Source organism: Dysidea avara, chromosome 15 (assembly GCF_963678975.1).
Source record: "Dysidea avara chromosome 15, odDysAvar1.4, whole genome shotgun sequence".
Lineage (NCBI taxonomy): Eukaryota > Metazoa > Porifera > Demospongiae > Dictyoceratida > Dysideidae > Dysidea > Dysidea avara.
This window is the reverse complement of record NC_089286.1, coordinates 1,365,644-1,380,721: the sequence shown is the minus strand read 5'-3', so window position 1 is coordinate 1,380,721 and position 15,078 is coordinate 1,365,644. Positions and strand designations below refer to the sequence as shown.

Below are 15,078 nucleotides of genomic sequence, written 5' to 3'. Positions count from 1 at the left end.
TGATACACAACAGTGTGGTTCTACTTCTTTGCTTCAGGATATTGAATTTGTATTCAATGACCTGAAGGAACGTGTGAAATCTGACTCAGATAACCATCTAAGTACAGGAGTTAAAAAATTTTGTGAAAGGTACAAAAAAATGCTACAACAAAGCCCTAACTACAACACACTAACATCTGCATTTCACAAGTTTGGTTGGGTATTCGGTGGTACTATTACCAGACAAGTAGGAGCGTTACGACATGGTAGGAGAATTTCTGTTCAAGCAACAGCTGCAGGTCGTCGTCGCAAGACTCTTTCACGTGGAAAACAAAGGACTCAGTTAGGAAGGCCAGTTAAACTTGAAAGCTCGACTCAGTATACAAAAGGTGGAGCCGTCAGCCGTTATAATATTCCTGCAAGAAATTCAAAGCCTCCGAAAAGGCTGTGTTCTTTTAGTACAAATGTACAGTTAGGCCAGCAAAATGCTGGAAAATGGTGACTTCCTGAGCAGATTGATCGTTACATTGGTATAGTGTATTTTAGTGTTATTGTAATGCTTTAACAGTGAAAACACACAAAATACAACAATATAGAATTCATCAAAGTTAAATCCAATATTTCTTTGAATTAACAAGCTGGTTTCAGCAGTTAGCTAGCTACATGTGTAAACGAACTAGCCTCAGTAAAGCTACTCCAGGAATAAAGAATCCGTTGATCTATTGTATTGTTGGTATCTTAGAAACCCATCTGCATATATCAGTTTACACACTCCAAGTCACACCGTGGTATGTTCCCATTGCTTGACTCATTAATAAGACTTCCACACTTGCTGCAACTCAAATGTGACCACATATCTCCAGTCCCACTGTACAGAGGAATCTGTTAACCCTGATTGATGTGTTTGTACAATATCCTCAATTCATAAATAGCTGGTCAGCAAGTGTCCTACAAATTTTAAAAAAAAATCATGAGTCAATTTATGTGCATGCAACTCAGTAGAACTCGTACTCGTAAAAATTTACGATGCATGCAGATAGCCACAGTTACACTGTAAAAGGTTAAAGTGTCCTTTATATAGGGTCTCACTCATGGTCCCACTGTACAACTATAATTGATGCGTCTTCCTCTGATGTTTTAAATTATTGCGCACTTTGGTGGTGGATGTCTGGCATCACTTTGTATCCAATAACGAGAATGGCGTTTGTGAGTGTCACTAAGACTTGCTATCCATCTGATCCATGGTCGCCACCACGGTGTTAACACGGTATCGATAGCTGCCTGCATAGGGCAGAAGTCTTGCCACTAAGGGTCCCCTGGCACAAACCACAAACGACCACTAATCAATTTCGCATACTATCTCGGATATTTCAGTATTATATATTCAGAAAAATTTCTAAGTCAGAACTGGTCCCAAAAAAAAAATTCGCCCTCTGAGTCTGTACCGTGTCCACCCTCCTCTGTAATGTGCTAATATTTTAATATTAGCTTTGTGTGTGCAATTTAAATGCAATGCAACAGGCTAGCTGAACTCTCTATAGGGTGACTTTTAACCTAGCTAAACTCTATAGGATGGCTATTAACCTAGCTGAAGTGTTTACAGGATTACTTTAGCCTAGCTGAGCTCTATACAGGATAGCTTTTATCCTAGCTGAGCTCTATATCTACAGAATGGCTTTTAAAGGATGACCATTATCCTACCTGAATTGTCTACAGAGTGACTTTAAGCTTATCTCTCTATAGGATGACTTTTAACCTAACTGAAGTCTCTACAGAATAGACATACATGTGTGGCTATATCATGTAACAGTAATCACAAAAGTTTTGTCTCAAGTTAATAAATAGTGTGCTTTAATTCAGGCATCTGTGAATCTGTCATATCTAATTCTAAATATCTGCGTACAACTAATGTTGTCAGCAAATCCTCTACATACTAATCCTTTAACTACTCCAGACGTAACTACACTGGTCTCAGTAACTACTTAATGCATGCTGACTTTACATCCTGCTACTTAACTCATGATGTTGATAATATTTGGAAACCTATTGAAAATAATATTGTAAATGCAATGAAGCTGTTTATTCCTATCAAGAAGCACCATTCAATTCAATATCCTCCTCAGATATCAGACATTGTATCAATCCAATTGGAACCTCGGTTCATCAGAAGTCATTATCTTCCACACCATCCTATCTTCCACACCTTCCAATAATACGACTAAAGTTAGAATAGTGTACAATGCTTCCGCTAAGGCAGCAGATGTCTCAATGATTGCTTCTATAGAGGACTGATCATTTTGCCTGACTTATGTGGAGTATTGTTGAGGCTTCGAACTTATCCTATCGTAATCCTAGCTGATGTGGAGAAGGCAATTCTTCAGATAGGTATCCAGGAAGAGGAGAGAAATGTGACGAGGTTTTTTGTGGTTCCGTGATGTTAATAGACCTGAATAAGTACGAGGAGAATTACCAGTTTACAAAAAATGATATCTTTGTACAGATTCTGAATGTGTGCTACACTGGATAAAAACAACCAAGTTACTGCCAGTATTTGTTGAGAACTGTATCAAGGAGATTAAAAGGGAATGAATATGGTTATCTGCCATGTGCCACCTAAGCAAATTCCGGCTGATTATGTCACTAGGGTCTTACTGTACCAGAAATAGTCAACAATGATTTGTGGTGGCATGGACAGAATGGTTGAAATTTACTGAATCTACATGGCCAACTTGGAATGCTCCTGATTTAACACCAGAGGAACTACTACTGGATCTAGACAGGTAAAAGTCTAATGTGATATATGATGTCACTAATGTTGATTCATTCTTGTTTATCACCATTGACAAGCATTCATCATTACAAAAGCTTCTGCGTGTCATGGTGTACTGTCTTAAGTTTATCTACATAAAGATAATACAGAAATGTAATCTAGAGACCAGGGTGAGGATTTTTAGAAAGCACAAGTTACTAGAAAAGATTTTTGCTAACATGGTTGCTGATTCAATTTATTCTCGGGAAATTAAGAGTGCCATTCTGCTGTGGACTTTTGTTATTCAGCACAGAAGAATCCCTGATGTGTTTGTTGCAATTGAGAAACACAGGAAGAATTGTCTAGAGACAATTGGGTCTCAATTTAGATGATGTAGATGCTATATATGAATACTTCTTTATCATAGGATACTAAGAATCCCAAGTTCGTTCCTAGACATGAATGGTTTACAGTGTTATTGATCAGAATGGTTCAACAGCGACTGGTTCATGCTGGAGTTGCTCACACCCTATCTCAGTTGAGAGAAGAATACTGGATCCACAAGGCCAAGCACAAGTAAGGAGTATACAATCAAAGTGTGTGATATGTCAGAAGTTTGAGGGATCATCATTTCAACTGCCAAATATGCCACCATGACCTAGAGAAAGGGTGTCACAGTCGGAATCGTTTCAATTTATTAGATTGGAGTACCTGGGACCTATACATGTTAAGCTTGGAACAGAGCTTAAAAGGGTTTGGTTTTGTTTATTTACATGCTTGGCAGTACGAGCAATACACTTAGAATGGATATTGGATTTGACTGCAACACAGTTTCTTAGTTTGTCTTAGACGATTTGTGTCTCGCCATGGGAAACCTGATTTAATAATTTTGGACAACTCAACAAATGACTAAGTTGAATCGCATTGTAACCATGACAAGGTAGAAAACTCTTTGTCGCACTGTAATTGCCACTAGTTAAACGTTGTAACTGGTATAACACGCTTCTGCCTCTTGACACTTTCCACCATATTTACACGTCAGCAATATTTAATTTCACATGTGCAAGTGACACGCCCACTTCTCGAGGCAAAGGTGCTCTCGTGAAGATACCTAATGTTGGAGTTGATGCTAGCGCTTTGTTTTAAATAAGTTGCTACTTCAAATTTGTTTGACTGGTCATTGGTGTTGTTTGATCATCAAATGTCCGATGACTGACTGTTATATGTTATACTGTGGGAATTGTATCAGTTGCACAAAACTATTAAATATTTTTATATGACCAATAGCTTTGCAACCAAAGTCATAAGAAAACCTTTGCAGCAAATTTCTCTTAATTAGATGCAGGGTGCTTCTGTGTGGTAGACAAAACATTCTATTATGTGGTCAAAGTGATTCTAATTGATCTCAAGCTTTAAACAAAAGAGCTTCAAAGCCATTCTAGAATTACTGCAAAAGCATCTTCTAGAAAGTGCTAAGAATTTACAGCATAATTCAAAACATAATTATCAAGATTTCTGTAACTTTAGAAAAAATTGGCAGTGTAATTAAACATAATGGTCTCTATCAAGACAGGGTGACTTGAAAAATAGTTGAACTCTTTGCAGGTAACTGATCTCTCTACAGGGGGATTTGTTTCTGACTGAATACTGTGTAGGGTAATTTATTTCTAGCTGATGTTTCTTAGACCTTCAGTGTTAGTCACTGCAAAGCTTTAATAACAATAAATACTGTAGGTTAAAGAAAGAAAATCCAACCCTCCTGGAGGAAGACTGAGTGTGACCCCGACTAGACATTGGTGACCTGCTGTTCGAATCCTGGGGTAGGAGGGATTTTTTTTCTTTTCTTTGGCCCTTTTCTGTTACACCTTTTTGTTAGCTAGGTCAGGTACTGTTCTTAGGTTTCCAGTTCTATTTTGCTAGGTTAGGTACACTACAGGCAGTGTTGGGAGTAACGTGTTACGTAATATTATTACTTTTGTGGTAACTAAGTAATATAACGAAATACACTATAAAAGCGGGTAATATAACTCAAGTTACTTTACTTACAAATGTAACGTGTTACCTAATAATATAGTTACTGTATCGAGTCTAATATTACGTAATATTTTTATTACAAGTAACGAAGTTACTAATCTCATTAGTTATTCTCTGAGTAACCCCTAGCCAAGACGAAGTAACAAAGCCTACTGAATGAAGCTTATTCACTAGCTTCTTACTTATAACCAAGATTTACACATTGTCCAACAACGCAATCATGTCACATGATAAGGTGGTAGTTTCACACGTGACAGCTTAAGGCTGTGGACACAAAGTAATATAATATGTAATATTATTATAGTTACTTTATTTTATGGGTAATATGTAACTGTAACTAAATAGTTCAGTTGCAAGTAATATGTAACTAATTACTTTTACAGAGTAACTTGCCCAACACTGACTACAGGGTGACTTGTTTCTATTAGATCTCTCTACAGGGTGATTTGTTTCGACTAGGGCTGAGGGATAGTATGTGCATATCGGAATATCGGGATAGTATCACTATCGGTATCGCCTATATCGCTTGAAAATTTACTATCGGACAGTAATTAACAAGTAAAATACAGAGAAATATCTCAAAATACTTTACTTTTTAGAACAAGAATCAGTCTAAAAGGCTCACCAAACTCTGTAACTTCAGTGGAATGTTTTGGTAGTACCTGCACTTATCCTGTAGCAGGCAAGGCATGCCCTAATGTAAATGGGAATAGTGATATCCGGTCTCTCGCGCTGTTAGATGATGCATTCGGAATGTTGATAGCAAGCATTGTAGATGATTCTTTGAAGTGATAATGGTACTGCTAATAAAGATAAAGAATAAGGAGAGGGATTACGTAGGTTTGAGTGGAGTGTTGTTACTATTGTATGCTGACCTCATGCCTGCATGCACAAATGCTCACTTAGAGATAATCACTTCAACTGTAAACAGGTTAGCGATGTTAGATTTGGTAATACACAGCAAGTAATTGCTGCACATATGGACGATCTGTTAAAGCTGCTCACTTGTTCTGAAGAGAAGACACAGCATTTCTGTGCGATTTATGAAAAGGTGTGTGTAAATGTACGTGGGCTAAAAGCACTTGGCATTGGTGCAGAACAATATGGCAATTTCCTAATACCTGTGATTTTTGTTGTACCTTCATGGTCTTTAGTTCAATTTCAAGCCCTGGGACCCCTTTCAAGCTGGGGCCCAGGGAAAAATGTTGCTCCCCCTCTTGTCGGCCCTGTGATCATGACATGCCATAAACCTGTTGCATTAGCCATGAATGGTATTGGTGACACATTGGTTTTCACATCTGTAATTTTATTTTAAAAATGCCTATACTTCCTTCTCTACCAATTCATTCTATTTTGCAGTTTCATGATTATATATAAGCCAATGCATATATAACCATGCACAGCACAATGGTACAACATAATGTGGTATTACAACTCACTGTGTAGCAGCTACCGTGTATGGGTGAAATCATATATGTATGTATATATAACATTTCAAATTTTTTTCACTGAATGTTACTGCTTGCATTTGGATATCAGACACAGGTTCACTATTATCAATTATACGCATTCAATTTAGAAACAGGTCATGTTAACAGTATTAAGTGGTCTGCAATAAGATGCTTTGATGCAAAATGTACCTAGTGTAATGGTTTTAACACTTCTGATAATTTTGTACAAAAGGCATAGTTTTGTGAGGGATAATTATAGTTAATTGCATTTGGCTGTTCTTGGAGTGGTATAGCTTATTCTATATACCATCCCTGCCAATAAAAATTTGTTATGCATGCAGCAGCTTGCGACCATGCATATTTGGGTATCTAACACTGTTGTAGTACAAGATAAATCTCTACAATTAATGCAAAAAAGCAAAAAGTAGTAGTCCAGTTAATGGATACATCCAAAGTTATATTGCCTTGTTAACTTTAAATAAGTCTGTCATAATTTCACCGCAAGAATTAATGTTGATTGCAAAAGAATTATTGAATACTGTACGTTTTAGCTAAAAATTAATTTGATATTACTTGTGCAGCGTATATTATTATTAATAATGGTCTAAAAGGCATACATTCAACGAAAAAGTGATTGGTATGGAAGGATGTTTAGTACAATGGTGTCACATTAGTATGCTATTTGAGTAGCTGGCTGTTCTATTGCAGTATTTAGATTTTAGCTTCTTAGCATTTCTCCTAAAATATAGCTTTAGTCAGCTCTGATAATCTTCTTCTTGTACAATTTCACAGGGGTGGTTTTAGGAGGGTTTCTGGGGTTTTCAGAAACCGCTTTGGGGCTGGGCTTACTTCAGAACAACTGTCCAGCCATGGGCAACTCTAGTATTATTAGTAAGATACTTCCTGAATGTTAACCACCTCATATGTTCCCCCCCCCCACCCCCAACTTCCCCATCGTCCCCCAACTTACAGCACTATTCTGTTAGAGTGCTGTTCTCCACCCCTGGTAATTCTTGTTATTGACATAGCAGTTGAGTAGACTATACAGAGCAAACAGAAGAGGATATAGAAGGTGATGGTAATATAGTTTCAGTAATGATGATTAATGAAGGAGAAATGTCAAGTAGCTATGAAAAAGCAAAGAGTTGATAAACAGAATCATGACTAGCTATAAAGCTAACTAAATAGTTGAAGCTAATCATAAAGATCCAGTAAACCAATTTATCATAGCTAAGTACATAACTCTTGGTGAAAACGTGACATATTATATGCTAGTGAGCATCAGTAGATCAGAAACTCTGTGTAATATATAGTATAGGTTTTAAACAATAACTTTCATTAAATTTCAAGCATTGTAAAATTAAAACCTTGTCAGTGTCTGGGGGCTGTGTCCCCAGACCTCCACATCTGAGTCTTACTACCACTGGAAACCCTCTTCTAAAAATCTTAGGTCCACCCCTGATTTCAATTACAAATTTGAATTACAACTACGTATGTGCAGGGCCGCCGACAGAGGGGAGGCAACTGGGGCAATTTTTCCTGGGCCCCAGGTTCCAAAGCTACATTATCCACATAATAATTGTTTCAGATACACAAAAATGTTATAATTAGATGAGTAAACAAAAGCTTGAAACCATGACAGTTTCTTAACAAGACTTCTGGAATTCATTTGACTAAAGTTCAGGCCTTGAAGTCATGTAGAGCTCGTGTTTACCTCCATAGGAGGTGATTGAGTGCCAATTGAGTTGATAGTTGTTGAATGAGATGAGTCACAGGATTGAACAGTCGGTTAATAAATGGTTCTAGAAGTGCCGTTGGCTGAGTCGGATGTGTGTAAAGAATTGGGTGGGAATTTAATTGATTACTGGAACTGAGAATTAACAACTTTTCCATAGATTTTGTTGTTCAGATAAATGCAGCTGTTTCTACTGTTTATTTTTATCACTTTTCGGTCATCACCTCCTTGTATTAATCCCCATCTTTCTTGCAGTAAAATTGACTCCACTTTCTGTTCAGCAGGAGATAAATCCGGTTTTATAAATACTGGGGGTTTCAGTGACATTCTATTTGCGAGGATGGAAGAGGCATCTATGGCAAGTTGAAGTTTACTAATATAGGTCCAGGTTGAAGTAGTTTATATTTCCCAAGCCTGTAGCAGTCCGGAATTTGAGTAGGTTCATTGTCAATATCCATGCTTCCAAATATTTTTGACACAGCAAATGTATCCTTTTGGAGGCGAACGCCTCATGGTGTGCTTGGAGGACTTTCCTCCACTCCATAGACAACAACATTAGATTTTCTATCAGGAGGTTGGGAACTGCTCAATGAAGGGTTAGGTTGTATAGCTTTGGAGGTTTTTGTTATCTGACTGCTCAGCTCAGATTCTTGGGCTGTCAGTACTTCTATTTTGGTTGATAGATCTACGACTTTATTTGTGCTGCCTACACCTTCTGTCCATTCATCAGTGACTACCATCCACTCAGCTAGTAACAGTGTAAGTAACCAGTGGGGTACTACTCTATCTTGTGATATTACCTCACCCTGGTCACCTCTCCCACCAAACCCATGGATTTCACCAGGAACAGTGTGGTTACCCATACTTTGCTTCTCCCCAAATGGCTAACAATTTTTCATTCAATTCGGCTGCACCCTACTCGAGTCAAGTGTGGAATCCATCATTTGGTATGCCTCAACCACACTGTCAGTTAACTTCAAAGTTAATAGTTAAATAAAATGTTTTTGGCTAAAGGAGTAGCTACTGTAGCTAACTTTCAGTGTTGATGAGTTAGCTTACTTATAATTAGATAGTCTGTATCCTTATGAAACTATTCTGGTCACACTATCCAAACTAAGTATTATATCCACCAGCATCTGTTAACAATTTTTCATTCAATTCGGCTGCACCCTACTCGAGTCAAGTGTGGAATCCATCATTTAGTATGCCTCAACCACACTGTCAGTTAACTTCAAAGTTAATAGTTAAATAAAATGTTTTTGGCTAAAGGAGTAGCTACTGTAGCTAACTTTCAGTGTTGATGAGTTAGTTTACTCATAATTAGATAGTCTTTTTCCCTGGTGGTGTGCAGCAACAAAGATTTACACATGAGAAAAACTTACATCCCTTCTTTGTTCGCTTTCTCGCTGGCAATATCCGTGTTTGCCAAGGGAGCCGTGGTAGCTTGAGATTACCTGATGGATCATTCCCTCTCCTCCTAATGATATTGTGGTAGCCCACTTAGAAAGAAGGCCATATTTTGATAAAAGCAGTGGTACATGGTGCCAACCCCAAAAGGAAACAAACAGTCACTACCATCTGAAGTTATCTTGTGTAGTAAAAGCTGACCCTCTGTTTGTTCCCAGCACATTACATGTATCCACAGACCTTGATCTCCTTCCTGTCCACATGGAATTGATCAGTACAGAGTTTCGATGAGTGAGACTTTTTTTCTTGAACAGTATAGTGATCATGGTAGTCTTAACCGGGTATTATCAGTGTAAAATTAGGTAGCTGCAGCTATGTTTTCAACATATTTGGCTATGCAGATTCCTGTGGAAGAAGTGCTACTTACCTTGCCACTGTATCAGATATTAAAACTCATTTGTGACTCAGTTGATAGCTAGCTAGTTGGTATATAGCTGTAGAAATCATAATAAAATAGTTGTAGTATAAACCGTGGCAAAAACATCTTCACTGTAAAAAAAGGCGCGCCCAAGAACTACAATAAAAACTGCAATTGAAAGACCTGATATCTGGTGCGGCCAAGAATGATGAGTAGCTATATATGTGAATATTAGATGGAAGACAAGAAAATTATGTACACTGACATGTTCTACATTTCAGTCTTGCTGCTTTCCAATTAATACCTTTAACTCTAATTGACTAGTCTTTTGGCCACCTTTTTATTCTGCTTTCCAATTAATACCTTTAACTCCAATTGACTATAGTCTTTTGGCCGCCTTTTTAATAGTTATATAGTGCAGAAAAAAAAGGTGGCCAAAAGACTAGTCAATTAGAGTTAAAGTAAAGCAGCAAGACTGAAATGTAGAACATGTCAGTGTGTACATAATTTTCTTGTCTTCCATCTAATATTCACTGTTAAAACAGAAGTGGGCATTGCACTCTATTTTGGCTGCACACCAGTGGGGTGACAGCCCACTTCAAACAAGACAGAGTGATATGCCCACATAACAAGCAGCAGCCTAGTGAGTTGCCCACATGTTGCACAGAAGCCGTAAGAATTTAATTGCTTTATTCCTTATATGACATGGGCCATTAGCTACTTAATGTCTATGTAGCATGGCTTCAAACCAGAAGCCATTTTAGGATTTTACCTCAGCCACATAAGTAAATACAAAAGCATATTTAAAATGTAATATGTAACACAGTGTTTTCATTGTGGGTTTGGATTTTAATAAAGTGCTGCCCAGTACCTACTCCTGTAGTATTTTGGGGCATGTGTGAGGGTGGCCTGTATGTTCTGCCTTGAGGTCAGTTGAGGATTGCCTTTAGTGTTCAGTTGAGTGCTAAGGCATTATCCCTCAGAGTATTAGTCGGGTTTCCAACTGTTCCTACTAGTGTTCAGTTGCACTATTGAATAGCCTCTCCTATTACCTATAGGTCCAGCCGTGGAAGAATGAGTACATAAGCTGAGTACCAACTGAAGAGAAGACTGACCCTAGAAGATCTATATGACATTCTCTAAAGGTCACTCAATTACGCATTAATCACTGCTCACTGATTTGCTTGATTATATAAACATTACACCAATATTTTGTGTTTGTTAGATGCAATTGTTCAATTCAACCGTTTACTTTTTAAAGATATGGTGCCAACACATACTAGTGAGCCTTCCCCAGCCGCTGCATCACTTCGGATAAACTTGGTGACGAATATGCCACCGTCATCGAGAACATGCTACATTGCTCTACCATCAGCAATCATAGTACTGAAGTAACACAACGAGGAGCATCATTGTGATAAATTCCAACACAGATACAAACACACGCGCACACACACCACTTTGTCTAATGGTTGGGTGTAGCTGGTGGTGGTACATCTGCCACAACTTGTGGTTGTTAGACTGTAACTGGTTCTGGATTGCACTTATCGTATTTAAAGTACTAAATAGTAAGAAGTATTGACCCATAACAAGTCGGCAAGTCTAAAGTCATAATTCTACCAGTTAGCAATGATACTTTTTACATAAAGTACATATTGTACAATGTAAAATAAATACAGAGTTCTAAATTCATAATTCTAACAGTTAGCCATAATACTTCTTGCATAAAGTATACATATTGTACAATGTAAATTAATGTTTAAATTCTAATGAGTTACACAGAAACACGAGTCAGTGAAAGTATAGGTGAATATTCATTTGTGCTAAATTGAAGATATTTGATGTACACAATAGCATGGTTACACTAAACACTGCTGCTAGTAACAGAACGCATGGCCTTATGTATTAATTTTTTTTTCATTGTCTAAAAAATAGTTTAAAGTAAAATCCATCTTTCCTGCAGCATACAACCTATCAATGAATCCAAGCTCTTCTTTGGTTATAAATAGTGTAGGCTTACCAAATGTCATCTCTAACTTATATGCACCAAATAATCCACTTCCTCCACATGCCATCCCATATCCTATCAATGTTTTCACCTCAAGAATGTCCTGTTTCGTAAAGTTACTTTGAAGGGCATCCGTAAGCTTTTCAACAGTGATACGAACCATATTGGCCCATAACTGATACTTGAGTTTCGACTTTGAATAGTCACCTTTTTTCCCCTCTATTGCAAGAGCAGTTAACTTTGAGGTTCCAGGATTCACTGGGGAAAACTTATGGGAAGAATTTGATGGGTCGAAGTTAGTATTATCATCATCTGTGTTAGTGGCGCCAAAAGCATTACCTGTCTCAGTGGTGCCAGAAGAATTTCGATCATCATTTGGGGCAAGGAAAACTAGAGGTGGTATTGTTTCACATGTAACGTACAAGTCTCCACCGCCAGAGAACTGGCTATAGTGAACAGTAGTTTGGGTAGGATCGGATGTCTCTACTTTGAAGTTATTACCAGCATTTGAGCAAAGTGAATTATAGAGAGCATTTATTCGTTTCTATTCTGTGACTTCAGAAAATTTAAACAATGACTTTAAAATTAAGTTATTTCGATCATGAAAAATTTCGTTGTCTTTCTTTCCCAATGTAAAAAATGGCAAACAAATAGATCCATCTAAAAGTGGCTTTGGAAACTGAAAACTCCGGTCGACTTCGTTCACACAAGGGAAGTTTTCGTATTGGGCACTTGAGCAGGGGGTGAAGTGTTTAAAGTCCCACAATAGAATCATGATATTTGGAATCTTACTGTTTATCTGACATAACTTTCCCTCCGGAAGATCATCGATGGTTTCACTTAAAACATTCTGAAGCCTTGCTGAATCAATATTATGCTGTGAAATGTCATCAGGCTGGGGGTCTATTGTAACATTCAGCAGATGTTTGCATGGAAAGTTCAATGAAAATATGAACAATACAGTGTTTGTGTCCTAAAATTTAAAAAAAAGCAACACAATGCACATGATTTTAGGCATGCCATGGCCCCTCTTGCCAAAAAAATAACTTTGAGGAAAAAGTTAGTACTGTTAGTTAGCAGTAGGCATAGCCAGAACCCTTTTGTGTGTGGGTAGGAAAAAGAAGTCTGGCTCTATAGTGTTTTCATATCCATGGTAATGTAATCAACGCCATGTTCTTGTACCCGTTGGAAATGGAATCACCTTTTAATTAGCTAGAAACTAACTGAATAAGTGAGAAAGTTACGTTGAAGTGACAGGAAAGACATATGAAAATGATACCAGGCGTAGGAAATCTGGTAGTTTCGTGGGGAAGAGGACAACTGTCAATTTCCCCAGGGGTGGATACAAGAACCAATGTCAAATCCCCACCTGGGGTGTGGGGACCCCCAGGGTGGGGCATGAAATTGACAAGTGCATAACGACATGCATTCTTAGTCTTCCGTTGCCAGACCCACTCTTCGCGCGGCACTTATCAATAATAATTATAAGCGCCTAGCTGCGAGAGGGTCTGGTACAGTTCGAATAGCAAAGTTGTTCCAACACCCTGAGATTTTTCAGGGTGTTAATGAAACACCTGATCACGGACAGTCATGTCGTTGGTGGCTTACTGTCAATAGAGAAAGGAATTCGTTAACAACTGGTGATGAAAGTTAACCAGGTGTTTCATTAACACCCTGAAAAATCTCAGGGTGTCAGAACAACTTTGCTATTCGAACTGTACCAGACCCTCTCGCAGCTAGGCACTTATAATTATTATTGATAAGCACTGTGCGAAGAGTGGGTCTGGCAAAGCGAGACTAATGCATTCTCAAGGGGGTGTCACTCCAATAGCCTCTGTACTATGATCTGTGACTGCGGTCAAAATCGATTTTCGATTTTGACCGTTGACTTTCGTCAAAATTTGTCTTGACTTTGACTTAATTCCGTAAATTTCCCCTACATTTCGTACACTACTATCTCGCGAAGCTTTGACCGTGCTGGGAAAGCAACATGACCATTGTCTTTCTTGCAAAATTGGTCTCGTCCTTTGACCTGTTGCTTTAACTGCAGTCGCAGATCGTAGTACAGTGGCTATTGGAGTGACACCCCCTTGCATTCTATAGTATAGGTCTCTACCCATTTAAATATTACAATTACAATTACCCAGCCCCACAGAACCATACAGCAGCATACAGCAATCCCAGCATTAGCCAAAGCTCCATCATAGTCCCAGACTGGTCATACTTCCACCTCAACGTAAGTTTCTCATGTATTCAGTTAGTTTCTAGCCAATTATAAGAGTTGATGCCATTTCCAGTTAGTTCAAGAACATGGCATCAATTAAATTGCGCTACCATGGGTATGAAAATGCTCTATACGCTACCCCTACTTTATATTACACCTATCTGGGGACCTATACTTACGTCCTTTCCATCTGCGAAAGACACGTCCTTGTAATACACAGAATATCTTGGGCGTTTCATAGTTGGACATCCTAAAATAAAGTGCTATAAATCGAGATTTAAAAAAAAAAAAACATACATACCCAAACTTCGAGACATCATCCATGGAGACGACAACAATGGCACTACAAAAAAAATACTTGAAACCTGGTTTTGTCACATTTCAATAAGTAAGCTTATGTCTCGGCACAAGTTCAGGGCACAAGTTATACTACCGGTACATCGATAGCAAGCACATGATACTTGTAGGTACATTAAGATTATTGCATACGTTGTCATTGTTAGGCGAGTCTCTGGGCAAGTCTCATTTTAATGTTTGGTGAACTTCAATTGGAACACGAGAAAATTTTAGAAGTTGCGAATGCTACATTACGGTAGTTGTTGGTGTACGGTGCTAATTGTCCCACTTTAATCACTATACATTAGCAAAAAGTGCTATTTTAATCCAAGCACTTTGTTTTTGACAGTCTTCCCAACGAAACAAACAATTGCCATTATTACATGATATAATAAAGAAGGAAGACTGCCTTCAAAAAGTCATAATTTGTGTAGTCCCATAGGTGTGATGATCTGCCAGTTCTTTGTGTTTGTAAAATATGATGGCAGTTGGAGCAGATGATCTGAGCATTCCTCAGTCGTCATGACTTCACAGACAAAGTATGGATCATCCTCCTTAATCAGCAAAATATCAAATATCGTGCCAATTATTTTGAGTGTTTGTGAGGAGTCAAGAGCACCAATACATCCTTCAACATACTTTAGCTTTATCCATGTCACCCTATAGTCAATGGATGTGTTAATAGTCAGTTCATGTTCACCTGAGCCCAAGAGGTAAACATGTGTCCACTCCCAGTG

At 38.1% G+C, this 15,078-nt stretch overlaps 1 long non-coding RNA gene across 1 annotated transcript; it reads right to left on the bottom strand.

Annotated features, from left to right (window-relative positions):
- Positions 1–12,154: 12,154 nt before the first annotated feature.
- LOC136245659 (uncharacterized) lies at positions 12,155–14,373 on the bottom strand. Its single transcript, XR_010696047.1, has 3 exons — positions 14,307–14,373; positions 14,185–14,255; positions 12,155–12,754 (listed from the first exon to the last, which is right to left on the bottom strand). It is a non-coding gene; the product is annotated as an uncharacterized lncRNA (long non-coding RNA).
- Positions 14,374–15,078: the final 705 nt, after the last annotated feature.